Genomic DNA, 19,478 nt, shown 5'->3' with positions numbered 1-19,478 from the left:
CCATCTCCTCTGGAGCTGCTGCCATGCAGAGGAGCAGCTCCAGTGGACCTTGAGACTGCCCTTCACTGCCCGCTGGGCTCTGCCTTTCTGCTGCCTTTGGGTCGGGGCTGCTGCTTCCCTGGAGCCATGGCCATGGCCAGCAGCAGGATGTGGCCTTTTCACTGCTGCTCTCTTTTGGCTTTCATGTTGTTCTCTTGAGCTCTTGTACTTGACTAAGCCCTTAGGTCTCATGCACCTTGGTGAAAGTCCTGTTGTCTCTGCAGTGGTATCTCTGCCTCATCTCTGCTTCTTGCAAAGCTGGTGTCAGGAATATATGAATATACCAAAGAAGCTGCTTGCTTGTCCTGGTTTCAGCTAGGATAGAGTTAATTTTCCTCCTAGCAACTGGTAGGGCATTGTGTTTGGGATTTAAGATGAGAATAATGTTGATAACACACTGATGTTTTAATTGTTGCAGAGCAGTGCTTACACCAAGCCAAGAGCTTCTCGCTCTGTCCTGCCAGTGGGCAGGCTGGGGGTGCAGCAGGAGCTGAGAGGAGACAGGCCCAGGACAGCTGACCCAAACTGCCCAAAGGGGTATTCCATACCATCTGACATCATGCTAAACAATATATAGGGGTGTCTAGCCAGGGTCGGGGGGGTGGCCGCTCGGGGTTAGGCTGGGCATCGGTCAGCAGGTGGTGAGCAATTTCATTGCGCATCACTTGTTTTGTACACATTATTAGTAGTAGTACTATTATCATTTTTTTTTCTGTCCTGATAACTGTTTCTATCTCAACCCACAGGCTTCATTTTCCTGTTTCTCTCCCCCATCCCAGAGAGGGAGCAGGAGGGTGACTGAATAGCTGTGTGGTGTTTAGCTGCCAGCTGGATTAAACCACAACAGTGTGAGACACAGCCTTTCACTGCCAGGTAGCAGGTCAACCAATGCTGGCCCCAAACTGCGAGGGAAAAAATAATAATAATAATATAAAAAAAAATGTTACATACAGAAGATGTATCTTGAGGATACAAAACTGCAGGCACTTGTGGGCAGTACAGACACTGACCTGTGGTCTCAAGGCTCCCTGGGTGGGGTGAGGGGAGAGCAGAGGATGTTGTCTACTTCGACTTCAGCAAGGCTTTCAACACTGTGTCCCATAACATCCTCACAGATAAGCTCAGGAAGTGTGGGATGGACAAGTATTCAGTGAGGTGGATTGTGAGTTGGCTAGATGGCAGAGTTCAGAGGGTTGTGCTTAGTGGAGCTGAGTCTAGTTGGAGGCCTGTAGCCAGCAGTGTCCCCCAGGGACCTACACTGAGTCCAGTCCTGTTCAACTTATACACACAAAGCTGGGAGAAAGACCTGGACTGGCTGGAGAGATGGGCAGGAAGAAACCAAATGAGGTTTAACAAGAGCAAGTGTAGAGTCCTGCACCTGGGAAGGAACAACCCAAAGTAGCAGTACAGGCTGGGGGATGACCTGCTGGAGAGGAGCTCTGCAAGAAGGACCTGGGTGTCCCGGTTCATGACATGTTGATCATGAGCCAGCAGTGTGCCCTGGTGGCCAAGAGGGCTAATGGGGTACTGGCGTGCATGAAAAGGAGCGTGGCCAGCAGGTCAAGGGAGGTGATCCTTCCCCTCTACCCTGACCTGGTCAGGCCTCACCTGGAGTACTGTGTCCAGTTCTCGGCTCCCCGGTACAAGAAAACCAGGGATCTCCTGGAAAGAGTCCAGCGGAGGGCCACAAAGGTGATACAGGACCTTCCCTGGGACACCCCCTGCTCTCCTCTCTCACCAGCACAGCCTCTGCCCTCAAGCCCCCAGTGTCCCCAGCAGGAGCTGCCTCCTCTGCAGGCAGATGTGCAGCACAGGAGGGTCTCCTGAGTGTCCATCTGTCCCTCCCTGGCCTTGTCTCCCATGGCAGCAGCACGCTGACATTCCTGCTGACTTCTCCACCTGGCCATGCTGCTGTTGTTCTTGTTCCCAGGCTGGCTGGGGATGGGGGTTTCACATGCCCATGGAGTGAGCCCTCAGTGTGCTTGGGTGAAGGGGAGTATGGGGACAGGGTGGGGGGTGTGGAGATGGGCACTTTAAGCCTGGATTCCTTTGCTCCCAGCAGTGTCCAGGTTCTGTAGGCACTGGAACAAGCACCACAGGGAAGCGGTCACAGCACTGAGGCTGTCAGAATTCAAGAAACATTTGGACAACCCTCTCAAGTACATGGACCAATATTTGGGAGTTCATGTACAGATTTGGGGGTGGGATTTGAGGATCCTTGTGGAAACCTTCCAAGTCAGGATATTCTATGATTCTATGGCTCTATGAACCTGTTGGCTAACCTTCCAAGGTACACATTGTGGAAATATTTTTCTCTCCTGCTCTTTCCTACTACCAAAGAAAGCTCCATCAGGGTGGAAACCACTCCTGAAGTAGGTATCCCAACCCATCAGCCTTCTTGTGGCCTGTCAGCCAACCAGACACAAGTCACCTCAGCAGCATCTCCCAAGCCATGGGCCTGCTGCTGGCCTTGCAGCTTCTTGGCTAGACACACCCAAGCCTTGATTCCATGACTGGCCTCCTGCTCTCCAGTCATGGACTCAAGCAGAAGGGACAGGACTACCCATATTGGGGCCTTCTTTCTGTCTGGGTCCTCCTGGGTCTGGAGGCAGAGGGGATCCCACAGTCAGCATGCCAAGCAGGTGCCTTCTGCTGGCCTAGCAGGGCCACTGGCACATGTCGGCCAAAATGTCCGACACCCATGTCGAAGCCAAGGGTGACCTGTCAGCTAGTCCAGATGGAAGTGACCTCATAGGCCCTTTCTGTGACATGTTGCTGCTGCTGCCCTACCAACTGCAGAGACAGAAGTGACCTCACAGTCACTGCCATGGTCACATTCCTCCTGCTGGGACAGGAGATCCTGAGGCAGAGTTGAGGTCATCAGAGCATTTCCTCTCATCTCCTCTTTGTCGCCTACAAGCAGATCAAATCCATGGCCCCTCACATTCATCTTTGAATGCCATGTGACTGCATGGAGTGGGTTTACGTGGTAAGGTTTTCGTAGTGGGGGGCCATAGAGATGGCTTTGGTGAAAAGGATCCAGAAGCTGCTCCATGTTAGATAAGGGCCCCACTGCTGGCCAGAACTGGGCCAATAAGCGACATTGTTTGCACCTCTGTGAGAGCATATTTAAACAGAAAAAAAAAAAAAAAAAAAAAAAAGCTGTTGCAGAACAGCAGCTGGGAGAGAGAGACGAGTGAGAAATAGCCTTGCAGGTGCTAAGGTCAGTGAAGAAGGAGGGGGAGACGTGCTCCATGTCCTGGAGCAGAAGTCCCCTGCAGCCTGTGATGAGGACCATGGTGGACCTGCACCGACAGAGGTTGTAGTCTGTGGAGGACCCTTGCCAGAGCAGATTCCAGGCCGGACCTGTAGCCCATGGAGAGGAGCCCACGCAGGAGCAGGTGACCTGGCAGGAGCTGCTGCCCATGGGGGACCCAGGTTGAAGCAGTTTGCTCCTGAGAGATGGGCCACATGATATGGAGCAGTTCTTAATATCTTGCCTCCTGACCTCCCCAAATGCGTCCTCATATTTGGGGCAGCTTTTCAAACATTTCTATGACCTGCAAGGACCTGTCTCCCTGCATGGGGACGGTCAGTTTCTGAGACAGAAGTGACATCTTAGTGGGATGGAAGGACACAGCATGCTGTAGGCAGGCCCTGCACAGCATGCTTAGCAGCCCTGCACAGCCCCTGAGGGGCCTAGCCCCAGTTCATGCCTCCCAGCTTGTGCTCCAGAAGGGCTCCCCTAGGTCCTGTGTCACTTTTCCCACCTGGGTCCCTCGGCTACCCAAGGAAATCTTGGAGGCAGTTTCCACCTCTGACCGGAAAACTGAAACCAGACATTAAAATAGATTGAGGAAATAGTTCAAAGCTGTGCAAAAAAGGAATGCTTTCTTGAACAATAATTTTATGCAAACATTTAGGAAAATACATTTTATATAAACACACATTTACCAAAACACATTTCCCAACAATGCTAATGCTTCTTTCTTTTTTTCCTTTTTTTTTTTTTTTTTCCCTCCATTTCTTCTGTCCTCGAAGAGCACTCTGAGGGAGAGTCATTGAATTAAAGAATAATGCATGCTTAAAAGACTGAGATTGAGAAATACAGAATTACAGAATCACAGAATTTCTAGGTTGGAAGAGACCTCAAGATCACCGAGTCCAACCTCTGACCTAACACTAACAGTCCCCACTAAACCATATCCCTAAGCTCTACATCTAAACGCCTTTTAAAGACTTCCAGGGATGGTGACTCCACCACTTCCCTGGGCAGCCTGTTCCAATGTCTAACAACCCTTTCGGTAAAGAAATTCTTCCTAACATCCAACCTAAAACTCCCCTGGTGCAACTTAAGCCCATTCCCCCTCGTCCTGTCACCAGGAACGTGGGAGAATAGACCAACCCCCACCTCTCTACAGCCTCCTTTAAGGTATCTGTAGAGAGCAATAAGGTCGCCCCTGAGCCTCCTTTTCTCCAGGCTGAACAAGCCCAGCTCCCTCAGCCGCTCCTCGTAGGACTTTTTCTCCAGTCCCCTCACCAGCTTCGTCACCCTTCTCTGGACCCACTCAAGCACCTCGATGTCCTTCTTGTAGCGAGGGGCCCAAAACTGAACACAGTACTCGAGATGCGGCCTCACCAGAGCTGAGTACAGGGGGATGATCACCTCCCTAGCCCTGCTGGTCACACTGTACGCTCCATGCCATCTTGAAGGGAGATAACAAAGAGTGTCAACAGTGTTGGCCCATGTGCCCATCACTGAGGGATGCTGCTGGTAACTGGCTGGCAGGAGGTCTTTGTACCACTGATGTCCAGACACCTTGTCCCTGAAAACATCATCCCCTTCTTCAGTCCAAATATCACCAGTGTGGCTAAAGGGAACCCCAGGAAACCATGGCAAAGGCCTTGCTAAAGTGCAGGTTCACCTTGTTCCCTTCTTTCCCCTCCCCTTCTGTTTCAGCAGTTCCTTTGGTTTCTCCAACTGCCTGAAGATGGCTGCGGCAGGACTTTCCCTATCACATTCCCAGGGTTAGAGGTGACAATTGCAGTTCTGCCAATCCTTTTTCTTGCCCTTCCTGAAGAAGCATTTGATGCCCACATTTTTCAAGTCCTCAGAAATTGCACTGATCCAAATGCCTGACAGCACGGTCCAGAAAGGCAGGGTAGTGTGACATAGCAGAGAAGAGCATCTGCAATGAACCCGGTCCAGCCCATCCAGGTCCTTCTGCAGAGCCTTCCTACCCTTGAGCAGGTTGACACACACACCTAACTTGTTGTCACCTGCAAACTTACTGAGGGTGCACTCTAACCCCTCATCCAGATCATTGGTAAAGATATTAAAGAGAACTGACCTTAGTTCTGAGCCCTGGGGGACTCCACTAGTGACTGGCCTCCAACTGGATTTAACTCCATTCACCACGACTCTTTGGGCCCAGCTATCCAGCCAGTTTCTAACCCAACGAAGTGTACACCAGTTCAAGCCTTGAGCAGCCAGTTTCTTGAGGAGAATGCTGTGGGAAGAAGTGTCAAAAGTCTTACTGAAATCAAGGTAGACCACATCCACAGCCTTTCCCTCATTCACTTGGTCATAGAAGGAGATCAGCTTCGATCAGGTTCATCAAGCAGGACCTGCCTTTCATAAACCCATGCTGACTGGGCCTAATCACCTGGTTGCCCTGTAAGTGCCGCGTGATGACACTCAAGATAATCTGCTCCATGAAATTCCCTGGCCCTGAGGTCAAACTAACAGGCCTATAGTTTCCCAGGTCTACCCTCTGGGCTTTCTTGTAGATGGGCATCATGTTTGCTAGTCACTGGGACCTCCACTGACAGCCAGGAGTGCTGATAAATGATGGAAAGTGGCTTGGCCAGCTCTTCCTTTAGTTCTCTCAGTACCCTCAGTTGTATGAGTCCCCTCAGTACCCATCTGGCCCCATCAACTTGCGTACATCTAAGTGCTGTAGTATGTTGCCAACCATTTCCTCATGGATTATGAGGGCGATGTTCTGCTCCCCATCCCCTTCCACCAGCTCAGGGTACGGAGTATCCAGAGAACAACTGGTCTTGCCACTAAAGACTGAGGCAAAGAAGGCATTAAGCACCTCAACCTTTTCCTCATCTCTTGTCACTAAGTTTTCCCCTGCATCCAGTAAAGGATGGAGATTCTCCTTAGTCCTCCTTTTTGTTTTATGTATTTATAAAAATATTTTCTGTTACCTTTAACAGCAGTAGCCAGATTGAGCTCCAGATGAGCTTTGCCCTTTCTAATTTTGTCCCTGCACAGCCTTACAACATCCTTATTGTCCTCCTGAGTGGCCCGCCCTCTTTTCCAAATGTCATAGAGTCCCTGCCTTGCACACCCACAGGCAGTGCACTGCAGCACTTGCAGGGTCTCTCTGGCTCCTGTAGCCACTGCCAGAGGCTGGGAGGCACCTCAGTCCTGTGGTGCCTTTCCCTGCTCTGCCCTTCTCTGAGATGCCCCAGGACATGAGGAATGGGCATAGGGATGTTGGTTCAAGGAAGCACATCCCAGAGCTGCACTCAGGTGGCTTCCTAGGATATGTTACTTGGCCTCATGACACTATCTGCCTCACTGGCCTTCATGAGTCTTGTAGGAATAGCTGATGGCCTTTGTGCTCCTTCGTGTTCATCTCTCCATGTGCATACGATATGGTGGCTGGCAGCAGCAGCAAAGGGTTTCTCTTCCCATACCTCCCCTGCACACAGACAGGGAGTTGCACCACCATGCATATACAGTTTGATTTCATTTCATGGTTCATTTGTGATATTTAGACATGGTACTGCTAAAACTACCTTTCCCCCAGATTGTTCTTTTGTCATGTGTTCTCTGTACTTACCTCCTAAGTTCTGTCCCCTCTCCCCTCTCTTCTCTAATATGAAGTATTAAGCTGCAGTCTGAAATTTTACAAGCACTTCTGAAGTTTCTACATATAAGATGCACTTAGAAAAGTGTAATTTACATTTTTCACTCCTATGCCTTGTAAAAAAAATGTAGTTACAGGAAATAAAAACACAACTAAATTTTGCTTTAAACTTGATAAAGATGTTAAAATAATAAAAGATGATTGGTTATGGAAAATATGTTTTTTTGTTTGTTTGTTTTGTTTTGTTTTCTTTCATGAAATATGCTCAGATATAAAAATATCCAGACTTGCATTAGCACGAGAAGTACTACTACCTTCAGGCTCATCCTTTATTCATTTGCTGTGGGCTGAAGAATCACTTTAACACACTATACGTTGCAACTTTGCTGCTATAGTATCTAATCAGAAAAGTAAATAAACAATATATACAACTGATATACAGTGCCATGCTCAATTGAATTTAGTGTTTTGTGTTTTTTTGAACTCTCCTTACACAAATGGGTTCACTCACCTCCTTTTTACAGAAGCTGGTGGTTGCCAGGGTAGGTGGTGTATCCCCTTTCACAGTGGTTTTCAATTTCAGCGCCTAATACAAACAGGTATTTTAATTAAATTAAGCTTTTGTCACTAATACATAACCTAAATCCTAAGAAGAAAGGACAACTTAGGATGACAAAGTAGTTTACAGCTTGGAATTGCTATTACAGTTATTGAGAAAGAAGGGGAATTATCTATACCCTGAAGAAAGACTGCACTGATCACTATGGAGCTGCAGCCAAAGCCTACATAGCTTATAAAAAAAAAGGAAGCTCAGCATATGAAGTGTCCAGCATAGTAATCAACAGAACGACAGCATGAAATCATAGAATGGCTTGGGTTGGAAGGGACCTCAAAGATCATCCAGTTCCAACCACCCTGCCATAGGCAGGGACACCACTCACTAGATCAGGTTGCTCAGGGCCTTGTCCAGTCTGGTCTTGAACCAAGGATGAGGCATTCACAACTTCTCTGGGCAACCTGTTCCAGTGCCTCGCCACCCTCCAAGTGAAGTATTTCCTCCTAACCTCTAATCTAAATCTCACCTCTTTTAGTTTAAAGCCATTCCCCCTTATCCTGTCTTTATCTGATTAAGAATAGTTGTTCCCCATCTTTTTTTTTACGTCCCCTTTAAGTACTGCAAGGTTGCAATGGGGTCACCCCGGAGCCCTCTCTTCTGTAGGTTGAAAAGCCCCAGCTCTCTTAGCCTTTCTTCATAGGAGAAGTGTTCCATCCCCTTGAGCACTTCTGTAGCCCCCCTCTGGACCCGCTCTTAAAAGATAAACATCCTTCTTGTTCTGGGGGGCCCAGACCTGGACACACTACTTCAAGTGGGGCCTTAGAAGGGCAGAATAGAGGGAGACAATCCCCTCCCTTAACCTGCTGGCCATTCCTCTGTTGATGCAGCCCAGGATTCAGTTGGCATTCTGGCCTGCAAGCATGCACTCCTGGCTCATTTCAAGCTTTTCATTCACCAGAACCCCCAAGCCCTTCTCTGCAGGACTGCTCTCAAAGAGTGCTTCTCCTAGTCCGTCTTCATGTCCAGGATTGCCCCAAAGCTGGAGGCCATGTTGGGGAGATGCAGTTCTCGGGCACTGGACTTCCTGGAGGCCATGTTGGGTGCCCAGAGCATGTCGGGAGATGCAGTTCTCCAGCATGGGCTTTCGGGCGGCCATGTGGGGTGCCTCTTTTGTTCAAAAACACTGCTGCAAAGCTCATGTAACCATCTCCTGATAAGTTGCTAAACTAGTGTATCAACATCCTGCCTTCCTGTCTCACGCTGGGCCAACATGACCAAATAAAGAAAGAAGTTGAACCACAACGCTGAGGAAGACTACGGCCTACATCTTCACGACCACCAGAGGGACAGAGACGACCCCCTAGCAACAGTGCGCGCAGTCACAGAATATACCAGGATGTGCTGCGTAATCCCGGAATTACCAGGATATAAAAAGGGACCCTGGAGGGGGTGAGGTGCACGCCGTTGGCGGAGCCGAGACTCCCCGGACGCCCAGCGCTGTTTTGCTTGCTGTTGCTTACTCAATAAATTCCTTTCTATTATTAATGCAATGCTCTCTGAAAATTAATTAAGGGGGCAATTTATAACAAAAGGAAATGCATTTTTTTTTTTTTTTACAAGCTCTTATGCTCCAAAGTTCAGGACCATGGAGTCTGTGATATGGGGTGTTATCTTTTCATTTTACTAAAGAAACTGAAAATGGCTATCAGTAAGAAAAAAAGATAAAAAATGGATGCTGACAGTATAGTTTCGCTAAGGAGATAATGTGATATTGAGAAAGCATGTTTACTGCACAATATTTGTTGGCATGAGAGTCATCAAAGATAACAAGACATTCAAAAGCAGGTCTAATTGAAAATAGTGGCATGGTGTTAGCACAATGAAATGGACCACAGAAGCCTTATGACAGAAACACAAGGGTATTCTGGCTCCAAAGTAGGGCAGTGCTGATGCGGTGGACACTACTGTGTAATTGCGTGCTACAATAGCAAAACAGAAACTTTGTGATGGAGAGAGGTTGGTTGGTTGTTTTTTGAATCTTTGCACTGCTTGAAAGCTTGGCAACAGTTAGGTTTAGGGTTAGAGGTTTGTGTTAATAGGGGTTAGGGTTAGGCCTAATATTAGGGGGGGAAGGACAAACCTTGATATTAAGGGGAAAGGCAAGAAAAGGATGGTGGGGGACCCAAAAATTGTGGGGGGGAACCCCTGAAATTGGGGGAGAATCCCCAAAATTGGAGGGTAACCCCAAAACTGGGGGTGCGAAGCCCCAAATTAGGGGAGGGAACCCCCAAATTGTGGGGAAGAACCCTGAAATGTAGAGGTGATACACCAAAATTGAGGGGAAACCCCCAGAACTGTATGGGAACCCCCTCCTCCCCCCCCCCCCCCCCAAAAAAAAAAAAAAGGGAGGGCATAGGAGGGCAAAATATGGCGTCCTACAGCACGCTGCGAGGTTCAATTTTCCAGGGAACGCTGGGAAATGTAGTTTTTTGGCACTGGGTTTCCAGGAAGCCATGTTGGCTTCCCAGAGCATTGAGGGAGGTGTAGTTCTCGAGAAGCCGCTTACTGGGCGGCCATGTTGAGGATACAGGGTTGTTGAGAATACAATACAACCCTAATGGCTGCATATAGCAAACAAATCCTTAATCGTCTGACCCGAGAAGCACTCTCCATTCACGGAGTCAAAGATGCAGTGCAACTTGTAAGTGTTTAGAATTAAATCAATAACTTTTTTGCTGTGGCATGTATAAAAAGCACAGGCAGAGCTTGAGAATTCAGGCCATTGACTGTTTGTGTCACAGCTCTCACAGGTGATTACAAGAGAGGAAGCAGAAGATCTCTGCCATTTGGAGAAGCTGATAGATCTAATCATTCTGCATGGTTCATCCCAGCTAGTCAGGAATATCCAGAAAGCTGCTAAGGGAATTCTATTGATGGGACGCAGTGAAGGGATCTGTCACGTGTACGTGGACACAGATGCCAGCATTGAGAAGTGTGATAAATTAGTGGGGGTTTGTTCATTGTCTTTGAGGAATTTGGAGAATCTGCTGGGGAGAAAAGGTTGAAAAATTTAATGACCTTGATAAGGGAGGAAGCAGGAAAGGGTGTTGGGTGAACATCCTTGAGTTAAACCAGACTCTGTGAAATTCCTTACCACAAGACATCCTTTTTGCCACTTCACTACCCCCACCTGAACACGAAGCAGAGGAATAACGACCCCCCTCTCAACAATAGACTGCGCAGCCTCAGCCAGTTCAACAAGTCCTGATAAGCCGGAATTCAACTGCTATAAAACAGCAACACTGGAAAGGGAAGTTGCGTGCTGTTGTGAAGCAGAGACTCCCCAGCCGCCCAGCGCTGTTTTGCTTGTGTCTGCTTACTTGATTAATAAAATAATTTCAATAGACCGGTAAATTGTGTGGTCTAATTTATAACAATTTGGTGCTGTGACTCGGATGAAGGCAATCTGATTGAAAGACCTTCGGAGGGGGCGCCCCGCTGATTTCAGCGGCCTTCACTAGGACTACTTTAATTCAAATCCTTCACCGATGAACCCAAAAATTAGACACAAGCAAATAAAACCAGTAAACCCCAGGCAACCTTTGTGCACGAAGACCGAATGAAGACCCACGGGGTGGGTAAGTGTAGGCCGGTGATCTGTTTGGTTGGGGTTGGGTATCCCAGAATACAACAAACGAGACGTCCAATTGCAGACGAAGCGAGTGTGGACCCCTCGGTAGTGCGGTTCCCACATCCCGGGAGGGACTGGGCCACGAAAAGGGGGAAGCGATCCATGCGTGTGTGTGTGAAGGTGTTCTGGAAGATGGGACAGAAGAAGAGTAAGCCTTCTGGTCCCATGGGTGGGGTAACATCTGATGTTAGGTTACCCCGGGATTAATTATTAAAAATTGGGAGGATTCCCCTTTTAGGCGGGGAAGGAATAAAGTAAAAATGATACATTATTGTGTTGAAGTTTGGGGTGGTAAACAGATTTGAGGAGACCACCTTTACTGGCCTGTATTTGGGTCTTTTGAAGATTGGGTTTGTCAGGCCTAAATATTTATGTAAACTCAAAGGAACCCTTTAGTCTGGAAGAAAGTGAGTATGCGCACCTCTGGATAAATTCAGATACGAGGACACCTCTATATCCTCTAAAAGAAAAAGGAGGGCGGGATAAAAAGAGAAAGGACTTGGAAGTTCCGACACCACCCCTGCCCTATATTCCACCACCCACACCAACAGCTCCCGTCCTTAATGGACTCCCCGAATTAGCTAATCCAGGAGAATTGGAATCGGATCATGAAACACAGGGGCCGGTAACCAGAAGCAGGGCAAGAAATCAGAAATCTGCTTTATGGGAGGGGACCCCAGTCAGGAATGGAATATGTGGCCATCCCCATTAACTCTGGGGATGTCCGAGATTTTAAGAAAAGGACAGGAGGAGGGTAAGCAAGCTTTAATGGCAACTAGCATAGTGTTTGCAGCTGCTGAGGAATAATTCTAACTGGAATAATAACTGTACATTGTATATTGTATATATAAAAGCCCGGGCATTTTTGTTAAAGTATTCTTTTATTCATATGTTAATATGAAAATATGTAAATATAAGAACTGCCATTGAGGTGTATGTCTATGGGAACAAAATTTGCCCAGGCATATTATCTATCCAGGACATCTATCCACCCCTTATTCCATACCATTTATGTCATGCTCAGGTTACACTCTTTTCCATACATTCTAATTAGTCACCTATAGTAATCATGGTAGTGATAACATACAGTATAATATACTATTTAACATGGTGCAATTCAGTTCATGGGCTATTCTCACCCAGTATTAAATCTCCTTGAGGTACACACCGGACCTCTCCGTTCTTTTGCATCACCCACCAAGTATATCCAGGTCCCTGAGCGAAAACAATTCCACGAATAGGTTTGCCTTTTCCTGAGGCAGGAGTAGCCCAGACTGTTTTACCCAGCATATTTTTTACATGCACTACAGGAACTTTATCCCCATCTACAGTACGTAACAGGTTTGATTGGGCAGGTCCAGCTCGGTTGGTAGATCCCCTAGTATTGACTAACCAGGTGGCCTTTGCCAAATGCGTATCCCAGTTTTTGAACGTCCCAGCGCCCATTGCTTTCAAGGTAGTCTTTAACAGGCCATTGTATCGTTCAACTTTCCCGGAGGCTGGTGCATGATAGGGGATGTGATACACCCATTCAATACCATGTTCTTTGGCCCAAGTGTCTATAAGGTTGTTTCGGAAGTGAGTCCCATTATCTGATTCTATTCTTTCTGGGGTGCCATGTCGCCATAGGACTTGCTTTTCAAGGCCCAGGATGGTGTTCCGGGCGGTAGCATGAGGCACAGGATATGTTTCCAGCCATCCGGTGGTTGCTTCCACCATTGTAAGTACGTGGCGCTTGCCATTGCGAGTTTGAGGGAGTGTGATGTAATCAATCTGCCAGGCCTCTCCATATTTATATTTCAGCCATCGTCCTCCATACCAAAGAGGCTTTGACCGTTTGGCTTGCTTGATTGCAGCACATGTTTCACAGTCATGAATAACCTGTGCTATAGCGTCCATGGTCAAGTCCACCCCTCGATCACGAGCCCATCTGTATGTTGCATCTCTACCTTGATGGCCTGAGGTGTCATGGGCCCATCGGGCTATAAATAATTCACCTTTATGCTGCCAATCCAGGTCCACCTGAGCTACTTCAATCTTAGCAGCCTGATCCACCTGCTGGTTGTTTTGATGTTCTTCAGTAGCCCGATTCTTGGGCACATGAGCATCTACGTGGCGTACTTTCACAGCCAGGTTCTCTACCCGAGCAGCAATATCTTGCCACAATGCAGCAGCCCAGATAGGTTTGCCCCTACGCTGCCAGTTGTTTTGCTTCCATTGCTGTAACCATCCCCACAGGGCATTTGCTACCATCCATGAATCGGTGTAGAGATAGAGAACTGGCCATTTTTCTCGTTCAGCAATGTCTAAAGCCAGCTGAATGGCTTTCACTTCTGCAAACTGACTCGATTCACCTTCTCCCTCAGCAGCTTCTGCAACTCGTCGCGTAGGACTCCATACAGCAGCCTTCCATCTCCGATGCTTCCCCACAATACGACAGGACCCATCAGTGAACAGGGCATATTTCTTTTCATTCTCTGGCAACTGGTTGTACAGTGGGGCTTCTTCAGCACGACCCACCTCCTCCTCTGATGATATCCCAAAGTATTTGCCTTCTGGCCAGTCCATGATCACTTCCAATATTCCTGGGCGACTGGGGTTTCCTATTCGAGCCCGCTGAGTAATCAGTGCAACCCACTTGCTCCATGTAGCATCAGTTGCATGATGCGTAGAGGGGACCCTTCCCTTGAACATCCAGCCTAGTACCGGTAATCGGGGTGCTAGGAGGAGCTGCGCTTCAGTACCGACCACCTCCGAAGCAGATCGAACTCCTTCATATGCTGCCAATATCTCCTTTTCAGTTGGAGTATAGCGGGCCTCAGATCCTCTGTATCCCCGACTCCAAAACCCCAGAGGCCGACCTCGAGTTTCCCCAGGTTCTTTCTGCCAGAGGCTCCAGGTGGGGCCGTTCTCCCCGGCTGCAGTGTAGAGCACATTCTTTACATCTGGTCCTGTTCGAACTGGCCCAAGGGCTACTGCATGGACTATTTCCTGCTTGATTTGTTCAAAGGCTTGTCGTTGTTCAGGGCCCCATTCAAACTCATTCTTCTTGCGAGTTACTTGGTAGAGTGGGTTTACAATCAGACTGTAATTTGGGATGTGCATTCTCCAAAACCCCACAACACCTAGGAAAGTCTGTGTTTCTTTTTTGCTAGTTGGTGGAGACATAGCTGTTATTTTGTTGATCACATCCATTGGGATTTGACGACGTCCATCTTGCCATTTTATTCCTAAAAACTGGATCTCCCGTGCAGGTCCTTTGACTTTATTTTGTTTTATGGCAAAACCGGCTTTCAGAAGGATTTGGACTATTTTCTTCCCTTTCTCGAAAACTTCCTCTGCTGTGTCACCCCACACAATAATGTCATCGATGTACTGCAGGTGTTCAGGAGCTTCCCCCTGCTCTAGTGCAGACTGGATCAGCCCATGGCAAATGGTAGGGCTGTGTTTCCACCCCTGGGGCAGCCTATTCCAAGTATATTGGACTCCCCTCCAAGTGAAGGCAAATTGTGGCCTGCACTCTGCTGCTAGAGGGATGGAGAAAAATGCATTAGCGATATCAATTGTGGCGTACCACTTGGCTGCCTTCGATTCAAGTTCATACTGAAGTTCCAGCATGTCCGGCACTGCAGCACTCAGTGGTGGCGTGACTTCGTTCAAGCCGCGATAGTCCACTGTTAGTCTCCACTCGCCATTAGACTTTCGCACTGGCCATATGGGACTATTGAAAGGTGAATGAGTCTTGCTGATCACTCCTTGGCTCTCCAATTGACGAATTAGCTTATGGATGGGAATCAGGGAGTCTCGGTTGGTGCGATATTGCCGCCGGTGCACAGTTGTGGTAGCAATTGGCACTTGCTGTTCTTCGACCCTCAGCAACCCCACAACAGAGGGGTCCTCTGAGAGACCAGGCAAGGTAGATAATTGTTTAATGCCCTCTGTCTCTAAGGCAGCAATACCAAAAGCCCACCGGAACCCTTTTGGGTCCTTGCAGTATCCTCTTCTAAGATAGTCTATGCCAAGGATACATGGAGCATCCGGACCAGTCACAATGCGGTGCTTTTCCCACTCATTCCCAGTCAGACTCACTTCAGCCTCCAATACAGTCAACTGCTGAGATCCCCCTGTCACTCCACAAATATAGATGGGCTCTGGTCCTTTATAGCTCGATGGCATTATAGTACATTGTGCACCGGTGTCTACTAAAGCCTTATACTTCTGTGCGCGTGATGTGCCAGGCCATCGAATCCACACAGTCCAATAAACTCGATTGTCCCTTTCCTCCCCCTGGCTGGAGGCAGGGCCCCCCTAATCCTGGTCAGAATCTTCCTCGTTTCTGTGTTTGAAGGACTGTCTGCTGGAAGTTGGAGCAGCAAACTTTTCGGAGACTCCCTTTTTCCTGATTGTTTTCTTTTGCAACTCACGTACCCGTGCCTCTAGGGTCGCGGTAGATTTTCCATCCCACTTTCTCATGTCCTCTCCATGGTCTCGTAAGTAAAACCACAGGGTGGCACGGGGTGAGTACCCACCATATCGTCTTCCTTGTGTGGGTGAACGCCTACCCCTGACAGCTGAGACACTGCTTTGTACAGGTGCGAAGGAGAATAATCTCTCTTCAAGTTGGTGAACCTTTTCAGAAAGTTTCTCCCAAGTGTTCTCCTTTGGTCGGTGGGCACTGGTTGGTTCAGGTGGGGAGGACAATAGATTCTCTTCAAGTTGGTGAACCTTTTCAGAAAGTTTCTCCACAGCTGAGACGCAGGCCTGTAAGGAAGAGGAGAGACTTTCTTCGTACTGCCGGAGTTGTTTAGCCGCTTCACCCACTGTGGGTTCCTCATCCTCTTTCCAGGCCATTATTGCCAATGAGCTGGCATATGATGATGGTGCACTCCGTACAAACTTCCGCCACATGGGTCGTGTACACCTGACTTCATCTGGATCTGTGGATGTTTGATTGAGGTCTGGATCCTCATAAATCACTTCCCGTACGGCTAATTCCCTCAGGTACTGGATTCCCTTCTCCATAGTGGTCCACTTGCCTGGTAGACATAAAATATCTTCCTTGAAGGGATACCTTTCCCTCACAGCTGAGAGGAGACGCCTCCAGAGGCTGGTGGGTCGTGCTCCATCTGCAATTGCTTTGTCAATGCCGGCGTCTCGAGCAAGGGATCCCAGCCGCTTGGCTTCCCTGCCGTCTAATTCCACACAATTGGCTCCAGAGTCCCAGCACCGGAGCAGCCAGGTGACAAGCTGCTCACCTATACAGCGACCAAAATCTTTTCGCACATCTCGTAGCTCGCGCTCGTTTAGGCTTCGGGTAGTTACTGTTGCTCTTTCGGCATCCTCATCTTCCTCCTCCTGAATCCTTGACGGCCCAGCGTCGTCATCATCTTCGTCATCTCTATACTTAGTTTTGGCAGAAGCCTTACCTGGATTGGCAGAAGACTCTCTGCGTTCTAAACGACTTGAATTTCTGTACCATATTTTCACCTTCTCTACAGGGGCAGCTTGCACTGCTACTGCTCGTTTCTCTGACTTTGTTACAGGGTCTGCCACAGGGGTTGGAATGCCCTCTGCAGGGTCAACTTGCACTGCTACAGCTCGTTTCTCTGACACGGCCACAGGAGCTGGAGCGGCTACAGGAGCTGGAGCAGTTGCAGGAACCGGAGCTGTAGCGGCTACAGGAGCTGGAGCTGGAGCTGGAGCAGTTGCAGGAGCTGGGACTGGAGCAGCAGTAGGAGCTGGAGCTGGAGCGGCTTCAGGAGCTGGAGCTGGAGCGGCTTCAGAAGCTGGGACTGGAGCAGTTGCAGGAACTGGGACTGGAGTAGCGGCCGGAGCTGGAACTGGAGCGACTGCAGGAACTGGGACTGGAGCAGCTGCAGGAGCTGGAGCTGGAGCGGCTTCAGGAGCTGGAGCTGGAGCAGTTGCAGGAACTGGGACTGGAGCAGCTGCAGGAGCTGGGACTGGAGCGGCTGCAGGAGCTGGGACTGGAGCGGCTGCAGGAGCTGGGACTGGAGCGGCTGCAGAATCCACCGTAGGGGTCACAGTGGCCGTTGGATCTGTCACAGGGTTTGGAGTGGCCGCAGGGTCTGTCACTAAGTTGACAGCAGTATCAATGGCAGCTCGATAGGCATGAGCCAGGCCCCAGCACGTTACAATGATTTGTGTTACTTTGGAACTGCCAGAATCATTACACCTTTTTTTCAAGCATTCTGCCAGTTTTTGAGGATTTTGCCATTGTTCAGGGGTGAATTTCCAACACACTGGGGGTGCCAACTGCTCTAGATGCCTGCCCATATCCACCCATACTCCCTGCCACCCACAACTATACTGCCTCCGGGCAGATCTCCGGATGAGCTTCATAAGTAGTTGTTTAACTTTAAGCAGAATCTGAAGTGCATTCATGAGGCAGAACAACAAGACTATGGTATTCTGAGTATTCCAGAAATATTCAATATCTTGGAGAGCTATTGTGACAAGCTCAGGGGATAAGAGGGTGGTGAAGGAGGAAGGCAGAGTGACCCAGGAGGATACAGGGGTGGTGAAGGAGAAAGGGAGAGTAAGCAAGTAAGGAAAAATATCCTCCCCTTTCCCCTCCACAGATTGACTCTCTAATGGAGAAAAACAATAGGTATAATTGCTAATAGTTCCCAAGATGCTGTTTCCAAAGTACAGAGTCCACGATGTTACTGAGTATAAATACCAAGTTAGAGTCATGACCAGATATCTTATCGTCTCATAAGCCATTGCTATAACACTTAGTACCATAATGGTCTGAAACCAGGGCCCGGAGAGGAGAAACAACACTACAGAGAGCAAATACGGAAAATAATGTACTATAATACTCAATTTGGAAAACAGGCGCAGCAGAGTTGTGATTAAAGCAATCAGCATCATGACAAGTGACTATTAAGCAGGTCTAATCCTTACACCAATTTTAGTTTAACACACTCTGATCAGATCTGCCGTTATCTCAACCTTTCGGGCCCCACGTTGGGCGCCAAAAAGACTGTCGTGGTTTAACCCGACCGGCAGCTAAACACCACGCAGCCGTTCGCTCACCCTCCCCCCTCCCTCTCTGGGACGGGGGAGAGAAATGGAAAGTGAAGCCCGTGAGTTGAGATAAAGACAGTTTAATAAGACAGGAAAAAAAAAAATAACAAAAATAATAATAACAATAATAATAATGATGATACAATGGGGATAATACGAAAGTAATAATAGTATGTACAAACAAGTGATGCACAATGCAATTGCTCACCACCCGCTGACCGATGCCCAGCCTAACCCCGAGCAGTCCGGCCCCCTCCCCCCGGCTAGCCACCCCTATATATTGTTTAGCATGACGTCAGATGGTATGGAATACCCCTTTGGCTAGTTTGGGTCACCTGTCCTGGGTCTGTCCCCTCCCAGCTCTTACTGCACCCCCCAGCCTGCCCGTTGGCAGGACAGAGCAAAGGCTGAGATGTCCTTGGCTTAGTATAAGCACTGCTCTGCAACAATTAAAGCATCGGGGTGTTATCAGCACTCTTCTCATTCTAAGCCAAAACACAGCATTCCACCAGCTACTAGGAAGAAAATTAATTCTGTGCTAACTGAAACCAGGACATTGTGAAAAGTCGATTAGAAGCTGCTCATCTTATGCTTGTGCGTGCTAAGTATGAATCTCTTGAGCAGGAGGAGGACAACGCAGAAACTTCGATGCTCAGCAAGCAGATATTGCAAAAATTCAATGAACAAAATATGTTAGAAAAAGAAAAAGGAGGGATTGTGATAAATTAGTAGGGGTTTGTTCATTGTCCTTGAGAATTTAAAGAATCTACTGAGGAGATAAGGTTTCACAACTCACGGCATTGTAACATGGGGACAAATGGGGAAGGGAGGTTGGGTGAACATCCTTGTTAAAACAAAGATTTTGTAAGATACCACCCACCCACTGCAAGACATCCTGTTTTGCCCCCACCTGAACATAAGCACAATGCGTGATCACCGGAGGAAGAATAACGACCCCCAACAACAGACTGCGCAGTCTCAGGACAGGTCTCGACAGGCCTTGACAAGCCGGAACTTAAGTGCTATAAAACAGCGACACTGGAAAGGGGAAGTTGCGTGCCGTGGTGGAGCTGAGACTCCCCAGCCGCCCAGCGCTGTTTTGCTTGTGTCTGCTTACTTGATTAATAAAATAATTTCAGTAGACCAGTAAATTGTGTGGTCTAACTTATAACAATTTACACTTGGCAAATAGTGTATACAAGCAGTGATTCATGCAGGAAAACATGGTAAAATAGACAGGTCATGTTTTGGTGATGTT

This window comes from Netta rufina (genome assembly GCF_964035555.1).
Source record: "Netta rufina genome assembly, chromosome: 31".
NCBI lineage: Eukaryota > Metazoa > Chordata > Aves > Anseriformes > Anatidae > Netta > Netta rufina.
Note: the sequence above shows the minus strand (reverse complement) of the source record.